The 22,963-nt window shown below is 43.3% G+C and overlaps 1 pseudogene; it reads left to right on the plus strand.

The window, feature by feature from the left end:
• The first annotated feature begins 1,490 nt into the window (after positions 1-1,490).
• The window catches only part of LOC143388137 (heterogeneous nuclear ribonucleoprotein F-like), a 58,572-nt pseudogene continuing 37,099 nt past the window's right edge, over positions 1,491-22,963 (plus strand).

Raw genomic sequence — 22,963 nt, forward strand, 5'->3', positions numbered from 1 at the left:
GCCCTCCCCAGCTGAGAGCAAAGTGATTTTCCTCCGGCTTCCCACCTGTTCTGAGCGTGGGCAGCTCCCTCCTTCCTCCTACCCCATGTGCACCTAAGGGCAGCAGGCTCAACAATGTCCTGCTACTAAATGGCTGCAATGTCCTGCCTGTCCTTTTCTATGCATCTGCGTCCACGATGGCAGAGGCTCGTATTTATAAATGTGTTTTGCTTGTATCAGCAATGCAGGAGAGCTGAGTGGTGACTGTTTATGTTCACTGGAAATGACCTTGCGGAACACCACCAAGTTCAAAGTTCCATGGTGCAGTAATGGAGTTTTTGCATATGGGGCCAAGTTTGCTGCCTGTGAGATTTACTTGAACCCTTCTCCACCTGTTTCAAGTTTCCATAGAATAGGGTAATTATCATGTAAAGTGGCAAGGTCTGAACATCAAAGTGGGGGATTTGCTTTTTTTCCAAAATGGTTAAAAATACTGTTAGCCATCAAATCTGAATTTTAGAGTCTCCTCCCACAAATATATTTCCCTCCTGTGATTCAAAAACACTTCATTAAACTGGTTAGAAATCTAGTATCTAGGGCTATAAAACACCTTCAGGTGCTTTTAAAAAAAAAAAAAAGTAGTTTTCTTTAAATTCCTTTCTCTGATCTTGTCTCTGCCCACCATTAACATGAACTTCACACCCTTTTCAACATTGGGGAAATGCTTACTTTTATAGCCTTCTCCTAATGTCAAAACAAAAGTTCCCTTTTACTTCTTAGCCTCTCCTCTATTTCCGATTAAGAGGAAAACAAATGTGCTTGAATCTAGGCAATTCAGGAATACTAAATCCCAGCAGAACCAACCCTCTTCAATTTCCATGAATTGGTAGCTCAAATATTATCAGGCAACATGAAACAAGGCAATGCAGGAATTGTATAATTTTCTGTTATCTTATCCTTAATTTTTCCTTCAGTGTTACATGGATTTTTTCAAAGCCCCAGTTTTGAATCTGTTGTAGTATAAAGTGAGATACAAAGACATTTTTACATTATCGTGTAAGATTGTGCTCTGTAGTCAGCAGCTCTATAGAAAAGCAAAGGATTTTCTCTCCCTCCTTTAGGAGGGAGCAAGAGAAACTGAACAAGCTCAGGTTCCGAATCTTTGGTCCACGCCGGTGGCATTTTTCTATTTTATATAGGTCCCTAAAAATATCCCCAAGGAGGGCAAGCAATAATAATACACAAAACATTATAGATGTTAGAAAACTGGGAGCATATTAGGCTTTAGCATTTCTGCCTTCTAAGAAACCAGTGGGAATGAGATGCCCTTCTTCATCTGTCTGCTTACCACCGTTTGTGCATTCACACCCACTGTGTCGCGGGTCACCCGCAAGGGACCTCAGCAGACAGACGGTAAAAGCAGGTGAGTGACCGCTGACTGCTGAACCCCGCCTCCCCCCTCCTCGGGGCCATCTGACTGGATCCAAGGGCATCCTTGAGAGTGGGTAGAGATGAAGAATGGTTCTCCTCTGGGTGGCAAGGAGGGGCACCGAAAACCCGCAGATCCCCCCCGTTTCTGCATGACCTTTGTCGGCATCAAGGGTCCTCTTCCCTCCCACACCAAGCAGACAATCCTTTCCCCCAAATCCAGAAGATCAGCAATAATTGATTTGGCTTCTGGCCCGTACCCTTCTGGTGCAAACGCAACAGCACAGTTCACTAGCTCTTTCCGATTTGTCCCTGCCCTCGCTTCAAGTGACTCCTCGCGTCTGATTAAAATCGGTAATGCGCTAGTCCTGGAGTGAAGAGGCGCTATTTATTTCTGTCAAGTTCTGCTTGGAAGGTTTGAGACTTCCTCCTACCAGACATTTTACTAGTAAACAGAAAAGTTACCCATATTGTCATGCTTGCCCTGACCTGCAAGCTAGTGAACAATAAATCTTAATTATAGTTAAATGCCAAAATCTGCGAAGAATGAGGCAGCACTAGTCAACTGTGAATTGGTCTGACTCCTCCGCCTGCCTCAGCCGGGCTGCAGCTGCAGGAATACATAAATTAGTTTGTGATTTGTTTGTGCCGGAACAATCAGTCGAGGCTGTTTCTTAAGAGCATTTCCAGTATCAGTGGACGCACTGGCATTCATCCTATTGCCATGTCAGATGCAGGTGGCATCTGGGAAGTTTTATTTTAAAGGACTTTCAGCATTATGCTTCGGTTAATAAGAAAGCGCTATTTTTAAAAATATCTCGGCAGTTTTCCAAAGTAGTGCTCAGTCTCCTGACATCTGCTCCGTCCGTACTTGTTACCTTGGGATTTTTTTCGGGGAACCGTTGAATGACCTTTTTGTTAGCAATCGCCTTTTTTTGCACCCTGCAGGGCTAGTGGAGTTCCAGACGGGGCATCCGTACGGGGGTTCCCCCACCCCTTTTCCCTTCTACTGTAAAGTTTCTTGGTATTCAAGCATCTGCTTGTCATGATACTAAATAAAGCCGCCCTGTTGTCCTTTTGCCTGGGTCCTCTTGACATATTGGCACCTATGTGCAAGAATTAGAAAGGTGATTGCCGACATAACTCTGTTCAATGGCTTCAGGCTGTTCTATCAATTTTGAAACTGTCAGGAGATGGGAGATGGAACTCTGAAGACAGAATGGAGTTTGGATTGTTGGGTACTCTGTCCCATGAATCAATCTGCAATCTACTTGTATTATTTTAGACGCCGATCCTGTTGTCATTGGGAGTCAATCATCTGCTAGATGCCTCCATCAGGCAGTTTTCTATATAATAAGGCAGGCTCCGATTTCCAGCCTCTGGGATCAGCAGAGTAATGGCAGGCCTGGGGGTGATATTCCACTAATGGCAAGGTGGATGTGTAAGTGGCTAAGAGGGATGAGGTAGAAAACCCTTCTCCCAACATTGGTGGCGGGGGTGGGCGGAGAGCTTGGGTAGGGAAGTTACAGAATAGGTAGCTTTCTGTTGTATTTTTAAGAAAAATGAAAAGGGGAGCTTTATTCAATCTTGAATATCAATGTGAATTTCACTCAGGGTCTGCACAGATTTACCTCCCTTCCTGTCCTAAAATGCATCATCCTGTCATCTCAGCTCCCAGGCAGCCCCCACCACCCCGGGCTCTTCCTGGCCCTCACAGGGCCCCACTCTGTCACCAGCTTCCTGTTGTGTCACTGCTTTGTTGCTTCCTGGCGGTCACTCTGAGCCTGCCCTTCAGCAGCGTCTCCACCTTGGAGCTGGCTTCCTTCCCAGTTTCTCTTGTGCTAGCAAATGTGACTCTGCCTGGGTCTATGATCCAGGCCTTTAAAGGGCAGGACTTGTACTAGAGTCTTTGCAGCCGAAAGCTATGTGGCAAAGACTGACGATTCACATGCATTCTTGCTTTCTGCACACCTTTAAAAAACTGAAGGGCTAGGTCAATGAATTTTTTTTTCTTAATTTTAGTGCTGGGAATCAAACCTATGGCCTAAGACATATTGGGCAAGAGCTCTACTGCTAAACTGCCTTGCCAGCTCTTCAATGTATTCTTGTAGTTGCTGTCTTACTCTCCTCCTTGGGGAGAAGAGTGCAAGAAGGATTGCTTCTCCATTTATAGATTAAAAAAGAAACCGAGAGAGATTCAAGGATGATAGGAGACTTAGGTAAGAGTAGAAGGAGCCGGGTAAGGTGGCGCATACCTGTGATCCCAACATCTCATGGAGCCTGAAGCAGGAAGATCCTAAGTTCTAAGCCAGCCTCAGTAACTTAGTAACATCCGGTCTCAAAATAAAAAATAAGAAGAGCAGGGGATATGGCTCAGTGAATAAGCACCCCTGGATTCAATACCCACACCAAAAAAAGAGAGAGAGAGAGAGAGAATGAGCTCTCAATCTGCCCACCCTGGCTCCATATAAGAGCATCCACTATCATTGATAGCAGCCACCTGGGTACTTTCTACCATATGCTGAGCAGTTTGCATGCATTATTGCATTTAATGTGCACAAGCACCTTGCCAGGTGGGCATTATTGGGCTTATTTTAAACCAATGCTCACAGAACTTATTATTTTGCCCAGGGTCATGCAGCTGGTGCATTTGTCTCACTGAACTCTTCTCTCTGCAGATACCACAGAGCTTCCCCAGGGAGACACACTTCATCCAGGTCTGTGCTCAAATGCCACACCTTCAGATGAGGCTTCTTTAGATAGACTGCTCTGTCTCAAACAGCACTGTGTTACCTCCAGTCCCTTCAACCATCTTTCTCTGGAGCATTTATCACTACCTGATTTCAAATGTATATATTATTCCCTCAGTCTCTGTAGGAGATTGGCTTCAGGACCCCTGAAGATGTCAAAATATGAGGATTCTCAATCTCTTATATAAAATGGTGTGTGGTATCTGCCTATAACCTATGCATATCACACTTTACATCACCTCTAGATTATATCTTTTCATTCAGTACACAGCATATTTAAAAGATTTTTCCTTTTCCTAAACTTTAAACTCAGTGACAGTCAGGATATGTGATCAATGTACACTTATTTTCACATTATGAAGGGAACACTTAATTTTATACAGACTATATACAGATTACATTTCAATAAATATATACAAACATCCTACATGATATTTGGTAGACACGTTATATTTGATAGGTATAGTACTATACAATTACAGCTTTTCAATTTACTTCCTACCTCATTTTTCTTGAACAATATTTTAAAATAAATGTGAAAACACTATAAAATATTTAAATCATTGAAAAACTGTAGTACATAAAGTTTAATGATAAACAAAAGGTCTGTTCCCCATGTTTAAGATGGAACAAAGATACCTCATACAGTGTAAGTGCTTTATGAATGATTGTTATATGGAATTATTTAGGGAATAATGACCAAAAAAGAGTCTGTACATGTTTAGTACACATTTTTTTTCTTTTTGAATACTTTTAGTCTGAGTTTGGTTGAATCGACAAATGAGGAGTGTGCATATACAGAGGCCTGACTGTCTATGTATTTGTGCTAGTGTGTGAGTGAGATGAGAGATTCTGACTGTTTTTCACACTGCTGTATCTTCCTAAAGCATAGCAGGTATTTAAGATTTCTGTTCAGTGAATGAGTGAATAAATGAATAAATGGGTGCATGGAAGGAAGGAAGGAAGGAATAATGAATGGACATATGAATGAATGAGTGAATGAATAAATTGGCAGATGGATGAATAAATGGATGAGTGAATAAATGGATGAATAAGGCTGCTTTTATTTTCCACCTTGAAACTTAAATAGTCATAATGTTTAGTCAGATTGCCAGAAATGACAAGTAACAATCCTTCCTAGAAATGGAAAACTCAGAGGCAGCCATGTTCAGTATTCCGATACAGACCACTAACAGATCTATGACTAAACTATTCTGTTTGTGACTAACAGGTTGAGCTGCTTCCAATTATCTTAGCAGTGGCTTTCTATACCCTGCAAATCATGTCTGGGAGATGCTCTGGTAAACTTCTCAAAGTTTTCTTCCTGCAAAAAGCAAAATTCTTGCCTAGATGTTACCAATTGTACTGCCAGCACTTGGGGGACTCCAGAGAAGCGCCCGGCAGCAGACCTGTTGCACTGACACCAATGTCTTCTAGTCGAGGGGGGAGCATGGGTAACCCTCACTGCCCTGCCTCTAGCTGCTCGCCAGATCCATGTTGCCTTGCAGGTGGTGGGTGTAAGGGGCTCAAAAATGCATGTGGCATGGATTTCTACTTCAAAGAGATGAGCATTTTGAATTAGATCAGAACACAGGAACTAGAATACACGGTTAAAGGGGATTGATTGAAGATACTGATGTGTTCAAAAGCATGGAAAAAAAACAGAGTTGACAGATTAAGGGGATCAGGGAAGATTTCATGAAAGAAGTGGCTGCTGAGGAACGGCAGATTTCCAACAGGCAAGGATGGAAGGACAGCGTAAGCAAAGGCATTGCAGTGGAGAGCCAGAGCACCAACGCTGGAGGCAGGGTGGAGCCCAGTTGATTTTGGCCAAGCATAGAATACATGCCAAGGAATTTCAAAAGATAAGGCAGCAAGCAAATCAGGGTGCAACCAGCCAGCCAACAGAGCTAGCACTTAAAAGGCAAAAGGGAACGGGCCATTCCTTCAGTGGGACTGCTCTCCATAATAACCAGAGTGGGGTTTGGGGGCTCAAATATAAGTAGTCTAAGTCAACTCTAAACAGCTGATATTTGATTCAGTTATTGGAAAACTGTAAGGTAGGTTTGGTTTAAGAATCTTCTCTTAAACCTGGAAATCTTAGGAAAAGCTAAATAAAGATCAAGCATATCTGATAAATCTAACTTCCACATTGTGATGTGCTGTAAGACGTGCTGATGAGACAGACTGGATTTTGAGGCTCAGTAGGAAGAAAAGATGTCAAATACCTTATTCATCACTCTGATGTGGATTGTGTTTTGAAAATGATATTGTTTTGAATTTCTTGGATTGAAGAAAAATGCTATAGAAAGGAAAATTATAAAAAGCAAAAGGGGAACCATTGAAAGTTTTTGAGCTGGTCTGTTATATGAGTGAGGTGCTCTAAAATACAGATAATTTAGAAAATGTGTGTGTGGCAGGTTGTAAAGGGGAGAGATAGAGACAAGCAAGTCCACTGTAAGTTGTTTTTTTTTCCCCTTGTGCTGGGGATCAAACCCAGGGCCTTGCACATGCTAAGCAAGCACTCTGCCACTGAGCCACACTCCCAGCTCTCCATATTTTTAATGGCTACACAAGAAAGAATCTGAATGAGTCAGTGACTCAAAGATATGTGCTCTACTTTGCAAATGTGGCTCAAGGGTGGACTCCCAGGTCTTAGGGATGTTCCCAGTAGGCAAACACGAACCCTTAATCACTCTCCAAATACTTCTCAGCCAGGAAAGTTCTGGGTTCTGTTGGGAGGGTTCAGTTACAGTGAAGGGTCAAAGATCACCCTGAAGGGTCCTGGATCAAACCTGACCCCTGATTTGACTCGAAGGCAAACCCGACAAGGTTTGTTATTGCATCTCGAGCTGGAATTTACCATTGGAAATGCAGCCTTTGTCACCAGCACAAGGAGAACTGTTTTGCATTTGATGACATTTTCAAAATGGTGTGAAAAAACCTTGACGTTTTTATTAGAAAATCTATAAAGCCCAAACAAATGGTTTCATGCTGCTTTGCCTCATTCTTCATAGGTTCATGGGTAATCCATCATCCCTCCCACTTCTACCGTGCCCTCCCACTCCCCTTGAACCCATCAGCAACAACATCTTGCCCACGAACAAAAGAACCACTCAGAGAAGCCCTTTCACCCTTGGTCGTCCCTTGCCTCTCAAAGTTCACCCCTTAAATCAACTACAATCATCCCCTTTTCACCAGCTCCCTTCCTGAAGGGAAGAACAATGTTGTCACCTCCTTTGAGAAACTCTTTCCTTTACCTCTCATGACACAAATGCAGAAGCCTGACTTGCCTTCTCTTCAAGTAGAGCTGGAACACTCTCTCTCTCTCTCTCTCTCTCTCTCTCTCTTTCTCTCTCTCTCTCTGCTCTCTCTTCCATTTGCTTTATCTTCCGGTTTGAACCAAAGCACTGAATTGAGAGAAAATAAGGAAGTGTTGTCTCTTCTGGAGGGCAGGAGGAGGCAGGACTTAAGTCCCTTTCTTAGGTTGCTATTTTGAAAAAAGATCTCATCTGTCATAAATGTCAGATATGGTGAACCACCTCAGTCTGCAGATGTAGCCCTCCCTTCTTACTCTCAACTCTAATACATCCAAGCCAACTCCACCTGTCTAAGTCATTATAAATTCTACCACTCCCTTCAGACTTACTATGTCAGTCAGCTTTTCATTGCTGTGACAAAACACCTGGGGCAATCAACTTAAAAGGAGGAAAGTTTTATTTTGACTCATGGTTTCAGAGGGTTCAGCCCATGGTTGCTTGGCTTGTTGTTTTGGGGTCTGTGATGAGGCAGAGCATCATGAAGAGGAGCACACAGGAGAGGAAAGTTGTTTACATTGTGGGAGGCAAGAAGCAAAGAGAGACAGGAGTAGGTCTGGTGCCTAAATCCCATTCAAGGACAGACCTCCAGTGACCTAATTTCCTTCCACTAGGCCCCACTCCTAAACACCACCTCCCAACAGCACCGCCAACTGGAATCCGAGCTTACAACACTTGGGATGATTTAGACCCAAACCATATCACTCACTAAACAGACTGTTGTTTGACTTTCTCCCACCCACCCAGTGGTGACCCTTCTCTCTCTGCCTGCCACTCATGCTGCAGTACGTGGGACTCCAGGTTCTCAAAGCATGGATCCTTCACTGGGCTGGGCCACTCTTTTTGCCATTTTGTGTGCATCAGAGCCTTCACCATTGGGCTTTTTCTTGGTTCTCTGCCCACCACCTCTATCCCATCCTCTTCCTCCATACTCCAAGACACTGGCTAGCCGCTTCATGGCAGGATTGTCCTGGGTGTCCCCAAACCACCAGGGGCTACAAAATCTTGGAAGCTTTTTATGGTATGGATGTGAAGTGTGCCCCCAAAGCTCCTGTGTTAATACAGGAACTTTCAGAGGTGAAATAATTGAATAGCAAGAGCTGTAACCTAACCTGTCCATCCTAGTTTGAATGGACTGTGTGGTGACTGGACACAGGTCCAGTGTAGCTGGGGGAGATGGGTCACTGTGGGGGCATGTCCTGGAAGGATTTATCTCCCCTTCCACCCCCTTCCCCATTCTTCCCCCACCCCGACACACCCCCCACTGCCATGAGGTGAGCAACTTCCCTCTGCCACACCCTTCCACCATGATGCTATACCTCACGTTGGGCCCAGAGCTATGGATTCCACTGACCATGGATTAAACCTCTGGAACCATGAGCCAAAATAAACTTTTCTTCCTCTACATTGTTCCTGTTGGGTATTTTGGTCTAAGCAACAAAAAGTTGTCTAACCCAGAGGCTCACCCATGTTTGTATATTTTCTCAGCCACAATGTATTTTGTAGTACTCCTGGGGGCAAAAAACCCAACAGGCAGAGTCTCTGGCAGCATAAGTAACTATACCTACAAACAACACCATGTGAGACACTCAACAAATTTGCACTACAGGCAAAGAAAAACTTGCAAAAAATAAATAAAAAGCATTGCTTTTTTTGTGGACTGTCTTCTTTGTACACGGAGATTTGAAGGCCATGTTTACTAATTTCACTCCCAGGACCAGGAACAAACCCAAATAGCAAAAAATACAATATTACACTAAAAGGCACAAATTAGCCAGGGGTGGGAAGCAGTAAGTAGAATTCCTACAATCCCAATCCATCTCCTCTGTCCCCAAGTGTGACAGTCTGGCCAAACCAGACAGGAGAGCCACAGAAAAGAAGAGACACTCCCACCCTTATCTCTCACTCGGGGGATTGTCACCACGGGGCAGACATTTGTGTCTTCCCATGAAACTGCAGATGAGTGTTCCTGTGTGACATTGAGGCAATGAATCAAGTCAAATAAGTCACCAAGCACGGTTGAGGGAGTTTAAGCCAGAAGATGTAGTGGGATGGGCAGGAATCAAGTTGGTCATGGGAAGAAGAAGCCAGCCCTCCCCTCATTGACATACGTTATGGTTTAGATGTGGTGTCCCCCAAAAGCTCACATGTGAGAGAGTGCAAGAAGGTTTGGAGGAGAAATGACTGGGTTATAGCCTTAACCTGATCAGTGAATTGATCCCTGATGGGATTAACTGGGTGTGAACTGGAGGCGGGTGGGGTGTGGCTGGAGGAAGTGGTTCATTGGGGTGTGTGGCTATGGGGTATATATTTTGTGTGTCTTGTGTGTTTTGTATCTGGAGAGTAGAGTTACTCTATCTCACTGCTTTCTGATCATCACATGAGCAGCTTCCCTGTGCCACAATCTTCCACCATGATGGAGCTGGCTCTATATGGACTGAGACCTCTGAAACCATGAGCCCTTAAATAAACTTTTCCTCCTCTATAATAGTGCTGGTCAGGTTCTTTAGTCACAGCAGCGAAAAAGCTGACTAAAACAATGCAGTGCCCCCTCCTCCCTCTGCCTGTCCTCTCCCAAAGTGATTGCCAAGTTACATCCCCAGAACCATTATGAGAGAACAAGACCAGACCCGACCCATTCTCCTGGTGTCCTGTCATCCCTGAGACAGTGCTCAATTAGGAGTGCACTGCATGGGTTCTTTGCTTACGGGAAGCAATGGGCTAAGCACCAACGCAGGGCATCTGTTTTTCTACAAGGGAGATGTTTTCCTTCCAGCCTCTTCACAGCCTTCCGACCACTGTAGATACACAGGCTTTCACCAGAAACCCTTGAGGACAAGGAGGACTCCTGAGAGGGCTGGGAACTCCTTTCTCATGAACTCTCCTACTTAAACATTAGAACATCTTTTGACAATGACCATTGCTTACCCAAGGTGACCTGTACTGTTTAAAAGAAAGTGTTCGGCTCTTCACAGCTCAAGAAGACAGAGATTGCTGGGCATGGTGGTGCATGCCTGCAATCCTAGGGACTTGGGAGGCTGAGGCAGGAGGATCAAGAGTTCAAAGCCAGCCTCAGCAACTTAGCAAGGCCCTGTCTCTAAATAAAAATATTAAAAAGAGGCTGGAGATGTGACTCAGTGGTTAAATGCCCCTGGATTCAATCTCTGGTACCCCTCTCTCCAAAAAAATAAAAGAGAGCTTGATGGCAACATGTGGAATGGTGGCAGCCTCACCTTTTGTTGGTGGCCCAGCTTTCATGAAAGGCAGAGACGGTACTTGCCTGTGACTGTGCCTGTGCCTGGCTGGGCATCGTCCTTCACTCCAGCATGAAGTGTTGCCATCTCAGATAGGCAACCAGGAGCTTGTACCTGAGGGCAACAAAGTTTGCAAGAGAGGGAGGCTGGGGACCTTGGGACTTACCAGCTCCCCTTGTTTGATTGTATTCTCATCAGTATATATTTAACAAAGGTGTACCAGTTTTATTTATTTATGCACAGGACTAATATACATGAATACATGTATATGCTAAATGTATAGACAGTTGGTTGGCCTGTGTGTTTGTCAGACCACATGCTCCAATTGCAGAGGCTGTGTTGCACTGAAAACCTATATTTTAGGCAAGGATGTCCTGCAATCATTTCTAGATGCTAATTGTGGCAGCTCCCAGGATTCCCAGCATGTCCGTCAGCTCTCTGAAAGCTCTTTGAGGGCTTCTCATCATTAGAATTCCCTGAGTTTCCGCTCCTTCCTTGCAAGCCATCTGGCCTCTCTGCACTGCAGCTGTAGTCCACCCTCCTCCTGCCCCCCACACCTGAGCCTTTGACATCCCCCACCTGAAGGGGATCCATCCATCAAGGAAACCCAAAATTACAACCAGCAATTTTTTTTACCCAAAAATCTAGAAATAATTTAAAAAAAAAAAAAAACAAAACCTCCATTAGGTTTCAGCCTTAATCTTTCTTTCTCAAATTCATTATTTCTACTCGTGAAATATACATAACTGTATACTAGCGGGAAGGAAAAAAAGTCTACCTCCATTTAATCATGTTGCCCAATTAGCTAAGGCCTCTTGCCTCAGTGGTGTGCCTCTTGAACATTTATAATTGTCATTAAGCAAAAGAGCAGAGAAGGTCAGAATGCAGAGGACTTGGAGAGTCAGAGGTCGCAGGCAATGGTGCGGGGCTTGAAGCCTCTGTCTGCTTTGCTCCTGAAGAAGGGTAGGCGCCAACCAGCAAGTCCTTGCTCACAGTCATTAACCTCAGCAAGAGGGACATTTTGAGTGACAGAGAGCCACAAGAGCACCACAAAAAGGAATACATAACTGGTGGTGACATTTGTAGGATGCACGAGCCTGGGAACAAGAAGAGAATAAAGAAAATAGAAGCCCACTAGCAGCCGGGCCTGTGGTGGAATTCCCAAGGGACTGATCCTAGGAAAAGGACATTTGCACTTTTCTTATCTTTGGAGCCATGCAGCTCTTGCTCCCTCTTTTTTTACTTCTTTTATTGTTGTCATTTCAGCTATTTAGTTGCTTTTGTTTTAAGAACTGTTAAAAAGCTATTTTGCAAATACTGAAAAGCTATTTTGCAAAGATCCCACAAGCAACCTGAACAGCTCAGGACAGATTTTCCTCTATTCATAAGGTAACAACTGTGACCTTGTGTTCCAGAGACACATGGCATGTGACCAGTAAAAGCAAAATCCAGACAATCGAGATGATGTCCTAGAATTCCTAATAACAAGTGGCCTAAGGAGATTTACCAAATCAATTTTTCCATTCAATAGTATTGCCACACAAATTTTTTTTTTTAAAGAAGGTATTAGCTCTTTCACCCCTAGCCAGTGGTAGCACATCAGAGAGGCAGGCACAGATGTAAGAGAATTGCACTGTAAAATAGAAAAAAATAAGGCCCAATTTCCAAATTCAGGCAAAATACAGTACAGTGATATATGTCAATGTATGAACAAGCATTTATCAAGTGCTGATTTATTTCAAGTTTTAACACACAGTTTCTCATTTAACCTTCTGTTATGGGATGGAGTATGTCCCTACACCATCCCACCCTGAATTCATATGTTGAAATCTTAACCTCCAATACTTCAGAATGCGAGTGTATGTGGAAACAGAACTGTTAAAGTGATAATTAAGTTAAAGAAGGTCATGTGGATGAGCTCTAATTCAATATAGTTTATGACCTTATAAAACAAGATTAGAATAAAGAGGTATGCAGAGGAAAGATCTTAAGAAGTCATAAGGAGAAGATGGCCATGGGCAAGTCAAGGAGAGAAGCCTCAGAGAAACCAACCTTTATCTTGGACTTCCAGCCTCCAGAACTGTTAAAAAACTAAATTTCTAGCCAGGCGCTATGGCACACACCTGTAATGCCAGCAATTCAGGAGGCTGAGACAGGAGGATCATAAGTTCAAAGCCAGCCTTGGCAGATTAGCGGGGCACTTACCAACGCAGTAAGACCCTGTCTTTAAATAAACTATAAAAAAGGGCTGGGGATATGGCTCAGTGGTTAAGCACCCCTGGGTTCAATCCCCAGTACAAAAAAAAAAATTTAAAAATTACATTTTTACTCTTCAAGCCGCCTGGTTTATGTCACTTTATTATGACAGCCTGAGCAGAAAAATAGACCTTTCCAGGAGCCAATATTCAATATCTCCTTTATTTACAATGGGCTACATCTTAATAATCCCATTGCAACTTGAAAATATTGTAAATCAAAAATGCATTTAATCCACCTAAACGACTAAACACTCCAGTTGAACCACACAGTGTGCTATAGAAAGTTGATACCCCTCATGATCATGGGGCTGACCAGGAGCTTCAGGGGACTACCACTGCTCTGCTAGCATCTGGAGAAACTCACACCACATCTCACCAGTCTGAGAGAAGGTTCAAATTCAGATTCAAAACATGGATTCTAGGGCTGGGGATGTGGCTCAAGCGGTAGCGCGCTTGCCTGGCATGCGTGCGGCCCGGGGTTCGATCCTCAACACCACATGCAAACAAAGATGTTGTGTCCGCCAAAAACTAAAAAATAAATAATAAAAATTCTCTCTCTCTCTCTCTCTCTCTCTCTCTCTCTCTCTTTAAAAAAAAAAAAACATGGATTCTACTGAATGCATATTGCTTTTGCACCATCAGGAGGGGAAATCAAGAACAGAACACCCATTGGTTAGGACCCATCTTGAATTCAATTTTGAAGCTAGGACACAAAGGCTCAGGAATGGAAAGTAGCTTGTTCAGAAGCCCAAAATTAAAACATGGCAGAACGAGAATGAAAATAGATCTTCTCTATTTGACTCAGGGACATTGGGAAGAAAAGGGCATTCCCTACCCCTAAAGACAAGAAAAACCCTGCCCTGTGTGCAGGCTGTTCAACCTGCCAGGCTATGGAAGCTCTGGACACATTACTGATGGGGCAGGTCAGTAGGAGGTGGTACTGCTGGCTGCCATGTTAGGGCTGACCCAGCCCAGCCACTCAGAAGAGTTTCCCTCCCTGGAGGCTGCTGGGACAGTCAAAAGAGCCAATAGTTGAGCGGAACAGATGCTCTCCTATGCTTTCATATGTGCTAAACCAGATAATCCTCACCACAGCTCAATAGGTTTTGGACGACCATTGTCCTATTTCACAAATGAAAAGTCCAAGGCACAGAGGTGAAGCAACTAAATCAGGTCAACAGTAAGAATTAAAGTAGGACAAGAGCCTAGGCTGGTTCAGGGTTCCTGAGCTTTCCCCTGCTGAAACCACTTCTGGAGTATATGCTGGAAACTTTAGCATAAGAATGTTCCATTCTGACAATGCCTTGATTTCCCCTTCTCTACAAGGGTTATGTTCCAAAACTGGCAGTGGATGTCTGAGACCTCAGATAGAACTAAACCCTAAACATATTGTGGTGTTGTTGTGTTTTTCCCCTCCTGTTCAAGGGTACATACATTCAATGTCTTTGCCATTTTAACTAAGCAATTATCATAAATGGTGTTTGCAACTTTTGCAGTTTCAGGTAAAATAGCAAAATAGCATTGATTTCTTTTTCTTTCTTTACAACTTCACAAACAGAAGATTTGTTATTACTGTTGATCTTAGTGACCTCAGCATACAAGCTTTTTTCTTTCCTTATTGAGAACTTTCCCATTTTCACTTAGGGGAAGCAATTTATGGCTTCCATGACTTCAGCATAAGTGCCAAAGTAGTGATATGCCAATATCACTACTTTGGCACTTAACAAAAGTAAGCAAAAGAAGGATTGCATGCACAGAAGCACTGTGATAGTGAACCTGATGACTAGTTACTTGGCTACTAAGTAACTAATGGATGGGTAGCATATAGAGAGTGGATACACTGGACAAAAAGATCATCCACATCCTGGGTTGGATGGAGCTAGATAGCCCAAAATTTCATCACACACTGAGATTGGCATACAATTTAAAAGTTACGCATTGTTTATTTCTGGAGTTATTCCATTTAATATTTTAGAGCCACTGTTGACCTCAAGGAAATGAAACTACGTAAAGTGAAACTGCAGATAAGGAGGGAATACAGCATATAAACCAACCAGAAAAAAGATTGTGTAGTGTGAGGAAATGCTATAAATATCTTCAGAAAGTCAATGAGGGGCTAAAGACTAAGGCATCCTAAGAGCTTTCTCCTCCCTGTCATTCACTACTAACTGCAGTCATTTTTACATCAAATGCAATGGAAACAGCAGAAAACAAATTGAAGAAAGAAAAACAACCTACAACTTTTCAGAAGCAAAGAGTCTTTCCTTAGGCCCTCATGACATTCTTGTGAGGAAGATAAGAATATATATATATATATATATATATATATATATATATATATATATATATATATATATATATATATATATATATATAGCGCCTTCCTTTTTCCCAGCAGTGAAAACATGTGTCAATGAAGCAGATCACTTGCTACGAATCCTAGCCATGCCGGGGCTCCTCCAGGAACCCCTCCATGCCACCCCCACCCCTCAATGCAGCTGTCTACCCTGAAATACTTCCCCAATTCACCTCCTGGTTTTCCCCATCTCATATCCCAGCTCTTGTAACTCACCTCTTTCTCTTCTCCTTAGTTTGTCTAAATCTGACGAGACCTTTAGTTCTTAAACCACCAGACTTTGTGAATCCTCAAAACACAACGAAGTTTTCTCATGGAGTTTTTGGTGGAATTACTAGACCTCTGCAAACACCAACACCTCTCCAAGAACCCCTACATAAGTCGTTTCCCTTTACTTTTGAATCAACTTTGAAAGTCTTTTCTCTGCGTCCATTTTTTCCCCACAGCTCTCCTCTTCCTAGTACAAATGTTTGCCATCCCCTACGTGAAGTCCAGGAAGATCTCTGACTCCAACAGCCCTTCTTGTTCACCACTTGCCCACTGGTGCCAATTCTTTCTGATCATCCTAGCAGCAGGTTTTCTCTTTGTCTTCATTCACTTCCTGCAGAAACTCTCTCAGCCCCTGAATTACACGGATTCGATTCTATACATAAAAACCAATCCTCTGTTTCTTTTTCTGTAATGGTGGCTCCTTCACTTACATGTCCTGAGTTGAACTCCGCAAAATATGAAACTCAGGAAAAGGTGATGGAGCATAGGAAAAAAAGAGTTAGCTGGACTCCTCAGAGTTTACAGAACAGTAAAAAAGATGAAGTCAGATGATTGCATGCAAGTTGGACATGTCACCCTGTCAAAAGAGTCTCAGGGTTTTCTGGAAGCATATACCAAAGGGGCTTAAAGCGAGTACCTGACTGGACTTCAGTCACTCAAGGAGATGAGGGACAGATGGCTGCCTGGGAAAGAGCGAGCTCTCTCTCTCTCTCTCTCTCTCTCTCTCTCTCTCTCTCTCTCTCAAGATTGAACCCAGGGGTGCTTAACAACTGAGCCACATCCCCAACCCTTTTTTATATTTTATTTAGAGATACGATCTCACTGAGTTGCTCAGGGCTTTACTAAGTTGCTGAGGCTGGCTTTGAACTCTTGATCCTCCTGCCTCAGCCCCCACAAGCCACTGGGATGACAGGTGTGCTGTGCCTGGCAAGAGGTCTCTCTTGAGTATAACCCGAAGCAATGGTGGGATTTGGTCAGGCCACATGGGAAAGGAAAGCAAGCCGATGGAGCAAAAAATCATATTGGAGTCCAGTGTTGGAAGGAGCAGGGTGGAGCTGAGATCCTTGAGAGCATAACCTGGTGGGACTCAGGACTCAAGAGGTAGAGACTCTAGAGGGAGAACACAGAAGCCAGATTGTGGCTGTCCTGAAAAGCCATGGCAAGGACTTAGGATAATGAACCCTTCATAAGGATTCCATAGGAAGAGGAGCTTAGAGTGCTCCTTCTCCTCCTCCTCCTCCTCCTCCTCCTCCTCCTCCTCCTCCTCCTCCTCCTCCTCCTCCTCTTCCCTCCTGTTTTTCAGGGCTGGGGATGGAACCCAGAGCCTTGCAAGTGCTTGAAGGTACACTGCCACAGAGCCACAGAGCCAAAGAACCACAGAGCCACAGAGCCACACCTCGAGTCCAAGCACTTGCTTTTTATTTTTAAATTTTTTTTTTAGGTGTAGATGGACACAACACAATACCTTTATTTTTACGTGGTGCTGAGGATCGAACCTGAGTCCCGCCCGTGCTAGGGTGGGCGCTCTACCACTGAGCCACAATCCCAGCCCCAATTTTTAATTTTTGAATATGGTATATATTCACATGTTTTCAAAAACCAGAAAGTATAAAAGCTATTCAGTAAAAAGCACCTCCTGGCCTGGTTCTCCTCCTTCCAACAATCAAAACCATTTTTCATAGTTTTAGTTTCTTTCTTTCTTTTTTTTTTTTTTTTAATGCCAGGAATTGAACTCAGAGGCACTCAACCACTGAGTCACATCTTCAGTCCTTTTATTTTTTTTATTTTAATACAGGGTCTCACTAAGTTGCTTAGGGACCCGCTAAATTATTGAGGTTGACCTTGAACTTGAGATCCTCCTATGTCAGCCTCCTGAGCTGCTGCAATTAGAAGTGTGAGCCACCGCACCTGGCTCATAGTTTCTTATATGTCCTTCCTAGCTTTATGCTTCTACAAACAAATATGAGTACAGATTCTTATTTTTCTCCTTATACATTCAAAAAGTAGCATAACATGCATGGTGTTCTGTAATTTGAAATTCGAGGTCTCCCTTTGGACTGTTTTATATGTTGTTGACTAGCTTCTTATATTATTATTATTATTATTATTATTATTATTATTATTATTATTATTATTTACCTTTTCACACACAAGTCTCCTCTTTTCTACCAGATGGCAAGCTTCCTTAACAAAAAAGCTGTCTTAACAAATTTTGCACAAGATAGGTATTCAGTTAAAAAAAAAAATCTTCATTGAAGTAGGTGATGAAAAAATATCTTTCTTTAATAAATCAGTTACTATTGAAAAGAAAAAAAATACTTCCTGTGGCCTCATCTCTTGAATGTTTTTACTTTTAATTATACCACTTTTCCAACATTCAGAAAAGTAAACAGAACATATAACAAACCCTTGGGTGTTTAGCCCCTGAGCTTCAGCAAGGATCAGCATTCTGTCATTCCTAATTCTCATCTATCCCACCACCATCCACTCAGGGGAAACAGAGGGCTGGGTGTTTTAAAACAAACACAAGACATCATGTCATTTCCCCCATAAATACCCAAGAGCGTACCTCTAATTGATAAATGAAGCCTTTTTGCTTAGGTAACATAAACCACAGGCCAACAAAATTAACAGTAGTTCTTTAATATCATGTAAAATCCAGGCCATATTCACATTTCCCTGGTTTCTCAAATATGTCTTTATACAGTTAGGTTCTTGGGGTCAGAAGCCACACAAAGCCCATAGGTGACACTTGGTGGCTGTGTTTAGAGTTCTTGGTTCTCTCTGGTTTGATCATGGTCTCCTCCTTTCCTTCCCCCCTAGGTCTTTTGTGTCTCTGATTTGTTACAGAAACAAGATCATTTGCCCAGTACAGTGTTGGCATTCTGCAGGTCACCTTCTTGAACTGTTATAGAACTTCTTTTCTATCCCCCCTGCTGTTTTTTTTTCCCTTGAAACTGGAAAGATTTGTGTTTGGAAACATTCTTTTTTAGCTGCTGTGTAGAGAATGGGTCACAGGGTGGGACAGGAGGTGAGGAGGAGGCAATGTTGTTACCCAGGACCAAGATACTCCTTGGACCAGAACAACAATCTGGAGAGAGGAATAAGCCAACTGGAGACATACTGAGGACAGAGGGTCAACAGGACTGGTCGACCAACTGGAAAGGAGTGTGTCTCTCCACACACTGGGAAACATCTGAGTCTTACTGTGAGACAAAAAAAAAATTTATTCTCCTGGAAAAACATTTACTTGTTTACAGACATTCTTCTCACAATTATCATTTATGGCGCGTTTTAAAGGCATACAAAGTTGTAGTATTATTGTTGGTGTTAAATTTTATTGCTGTGGCTTTAAAACATAAACAAAAATAATTTCTTAAGTAGTTAGAGATTGTAATGATTCTCTTGGGAATAGATTTTACTGCTATGGATACTGTAAAGCACAAAGATAATAAATTTAAATTGCAGTATTAGTATTGGGAATAAATTTTATTGCTCTGGCTAGAACACGAAGAAGCAGGATTCATAACTCCCCTTCCCCAACTCTTTTTATTTCTTTCTTTCTTTTTTTTTTTTTTTTTTTTATTTCCAGCAGTGGGTTTATGTGTAATGGTTTTAGGTCTGGTGTGCAGAGAAGATCAAAGGTCACTGGCAGGGCAGGTCATGGGTGGCAATGAGAAGTCTGGCAGGATTCTTACAGGTGGTCGGGGAGCTAGAGAGAAGCAGGCCTTGTCACCAGTATGTGCAAGGCAGACTGAGAAGAGGAGGTGCACGACATCACGTAGCATTGAGGAGAGGTCATCCAGGATGCTGTGAGCCCCATCTATTCCTACTGAGATTTTCTTCATCCCCACTTCCCCATTCAACTATGCTGTTTTGCATAGTTCTGATTTCAGTTCAGGGTTGTAAAACAAGCTCTGAAGATCACTGGTTTGGATATCCGTGTTTGCTGTGGTTTGAATGTGTCCCCCCAAAAGTGTGAGTTGGAAACTTAATCCCCAATGCAACAGTAATGGGAGGTGGGGCTGGTGGGAGGTGTAGGTCCTGAGGGCTCCACCCTCCTGAATGGATCAACACTGATTCCAGAGGCTTTAATCCAATCTCTTGCCCACGTGATGCCTTCTGCCACTTATGGTACGGCAGGAAGGTCCTCCCAGAGGCAGCCCCTGGATCTATACTTCCCAACCTTCAGAACCATGGCCAAGTAGATTCCTGTTCACAGGCAATCACCCAGTTTCTGGTGTTCTGTGACAGCAACATAAAACAGACTGACAGTGTTGTGTGGTCTTTGACTTTGTGGGCATTCCCTGCTGCTCCCTCTGTGTTCATCTCAGCGGAGGAACCACTGAGCCCCCAACCAGACCCCTGGAAGTTGTCTCACCAAGACATCCACACTTACTGACCCTGCCAGTACTGCCCACCACACAGCTGTCAGATCCACTGCTCTCCCCAGCCCATTTCTGGCCACCACCATTTCCCACTGGCACTTTGATTAGTCCTTGTCCTCCACACTCATTGTCATTATAATGATCACTGCTATTGAGCATGAACAATGCAACAGGGACTGTGCTGAGTACCTGACATCACTATCTCATTTGACCTTCATAATATTCCTTGAAAGCTTGAAAATAGGGATATGGGATATAGATATAGATATATGGAAATCAAGCTTCTGAAGTTAAATTTTGAAAGGTAGGTTTGTTTTTGTTTTTGTTTTTTGTTAAATCACCAGGCACACACACAAAACAAATCTCAGATCTTTTCCTGTTCTTCATTGACTCCGCTGTTATTCTTTCTTTTCTTCCTTAAACAAATAAACTCCTTGCAACTAAGCGCAGGAGCACTGCCCAGTTCTCCAGACTGGACCATCACCACACCCCAAATGACCGTGGCTCTCACTAGTGGAGTTGCTTACTGAGCAGATGCATGAGTAAGTGAATAGTATGAAACACAGTGAATTCAAGAGTAATTATTAGACCGCTTCGCTGGACCCCACCCCTGCTGCAGGGCTCCCCGGGCCACCTCCATTTTGGGACACTGCAATTGCCACCCATAGCCCCCTCGATGTGGTACCTCCACTGTGGGACCCCAGACAGGAGCCACCTGCCACAGCACTGCCCACCACACCACTGCATCTCCAAACAGGCTACCCAATGCCACAGCATGGCCCGCACTGGCTGCCCCATCTCTGACAGCTGTCACCTCCATCTTGAGACACCTCCGCAGCCATCTTGGGTTACATACACTGCTGCCATTGCCATCTTAAGTTGGTGCAGCTTCCATCTTGGGACACTGGCAGGGTCTGGAAGCCCAACATCAAGGTACCTACAGGTTAGCTGCTTCCGTCCCCACCAACTAGGGATGCAGCCACTTCCATTTAGGGACTACAGTCAGGGCCTGGTAGACCATCACCGAGGTCCCTGTAGGATTGGTTACACTTGAGGTCGCCTTGCTAGGTATACTAATAGTCACCATCTTGCTGCAGAGGCAGGAGAGAGCTTTCCACAGGATTGGGATTGGTAGGCTAGAAGAGGGTATGAGGGCATCTGGATCCTGGGTCACCCAGCCAACCAGCCTCGCACCCACTGGGTTCCCAGGACCAACTCAGGCAGCACTTGCTGGGACCCAACAGCAGCCTAGTCCCTGTCTCCGTTCCCAATCAGGCATCCACCCATCACCTGGTTGCTCAGATTTGGCAACAACAGGGCCCTCCGGCTCCCCAATCCTAGCCTCCCAACCCTTACCCCAGCCACCAACCTGGCCCAGCGCTTGCAGGCACATGGCCATCCCACAGCTCTCGATGCCTGGTCCTGATCTGCCTGATACAAAACAGCTGTCCGCAACAGGTACACAGGTCTGGAGAGAGTGGTTCCTGATTGGGAAATCAAAAGAGCTGGGGCAAGAGGGATATAGTTTAGAGACTAAATTAGAGACCAGGAATTATAGGGTCCACAGGGGAGGTAAGGGGCTAAGACCAGGCTCCCACATCACACAAGTAGACACCAAAGGAGATTCTTGGGGTACAGTCTTCCAACAGGGGCCCGCAATTGCTGTACCCCACCTCCAAGAGTTCCACCTCCAGGACTAACCCACCCATCCTAATAACCTCATCATCCTGAGAGTGGATATACCAGCAAACTCCAGACAACCCCACCTATCAGATGAGAAGAGATGCTGGGAGGATACTAAACTCCAACAGAAACAATGGTTCAATTTTCCTTTGAGATATTTTTTTTTCTTTCTTCCCACCACCTCCCGCCCACATCCCCAACATTTGTGAAACCAAGTAATTTTCATGCTTCAGGCTACTGAGAACTGGGATGTCTGAGTAGTATATTATGCTTTTGTTGTATATTATTTTATTTTATTTTTACATTTTTTGTTTCTTTTTCTTTTTTAATTTGTATTATTTATTTATCTATTTATTTATTTTACTGTCCCTCTATATTTTTGCCCATTTGTCTGTCTCCCTGGAATCTCTTTCTCCCTTTTCTCCTACTAACAGCCAATTTATTTTGATTCCTCTTTCACACTTTCTGTGATCTAATACTCTACGTTCTCACCTCTTACCTCAGTAACATCTCATCTTACACCCCTCCCCCTGTATCTCTTTGTCCACCATTATAAACTGTGGACATTTTTGCAAACCTACTGTTTATATTGTAGACAATAATCAAACACATCACTTCTGTTTTTTTTGTGACAAAACTATAAATGTCTTAATAGGAGCTATTTGGTTTAAGGCTGCAGATTGTTTGTATTGGGTGCTGTTAATATTGATCTCCCCCTTAAAGACAAGGTATTAGAAACCTGCAGGGATACTATGAGTCTACAAGGTAGAAACTGTAATACCTATCCTTGATGAACATAGATGCAAAAATCCTCAATAAAATTCTGGCAAATCACATACAAGAACATATTAAAAAGATAGTACACCATGACCAAGTGGAGTTCATCCCAGGGATGCAGGGTTGGTTCAACATAGAGAAATCATATCAATAGACTTAAAGATAAAAATCATATGATCATCTCAATAGATGTAAAAAAAAAAAAAAGCATTTGACAAAATACAGCACCCCTTCATGTTCAAAGCACTAGAAAAACTAGGGATGGTAGGAACATCTCAACATTGTAAAAGCTATATATGCTACGCCCACAGCCAACATCATTCTAAATGGAGAAAAATTTAAAGCATTCCCTCTAAAAACTGGAACAAGACAGGGATGCCCTCTTTCACCTCTTCTATTTAACATAGTCCTTAAAACAATGGCCAGAGCAATTAGACAGGCAAAATAAATAAAGGGATATGAACAGGAAAAGAAAAACTCAAACTATCACTATTTGCCCATGA

Source organism: Callospermophilus lateralis, unplaced genomic scaffold, assembly GCF_048772815.1.
Source record: "Callospermophilus lateralis isolate mCalLat2 unplaced genomic scaffold, mCalLat2.hap1 Scaffold_286, whole genome shotgun sequence".
Lineage (NCBI taxonomy): Eukaryota > Metazoa > Chordata > Mammalia > Rodentia > Sciuridae > Callospermophilus > Callospermophilus lateralis.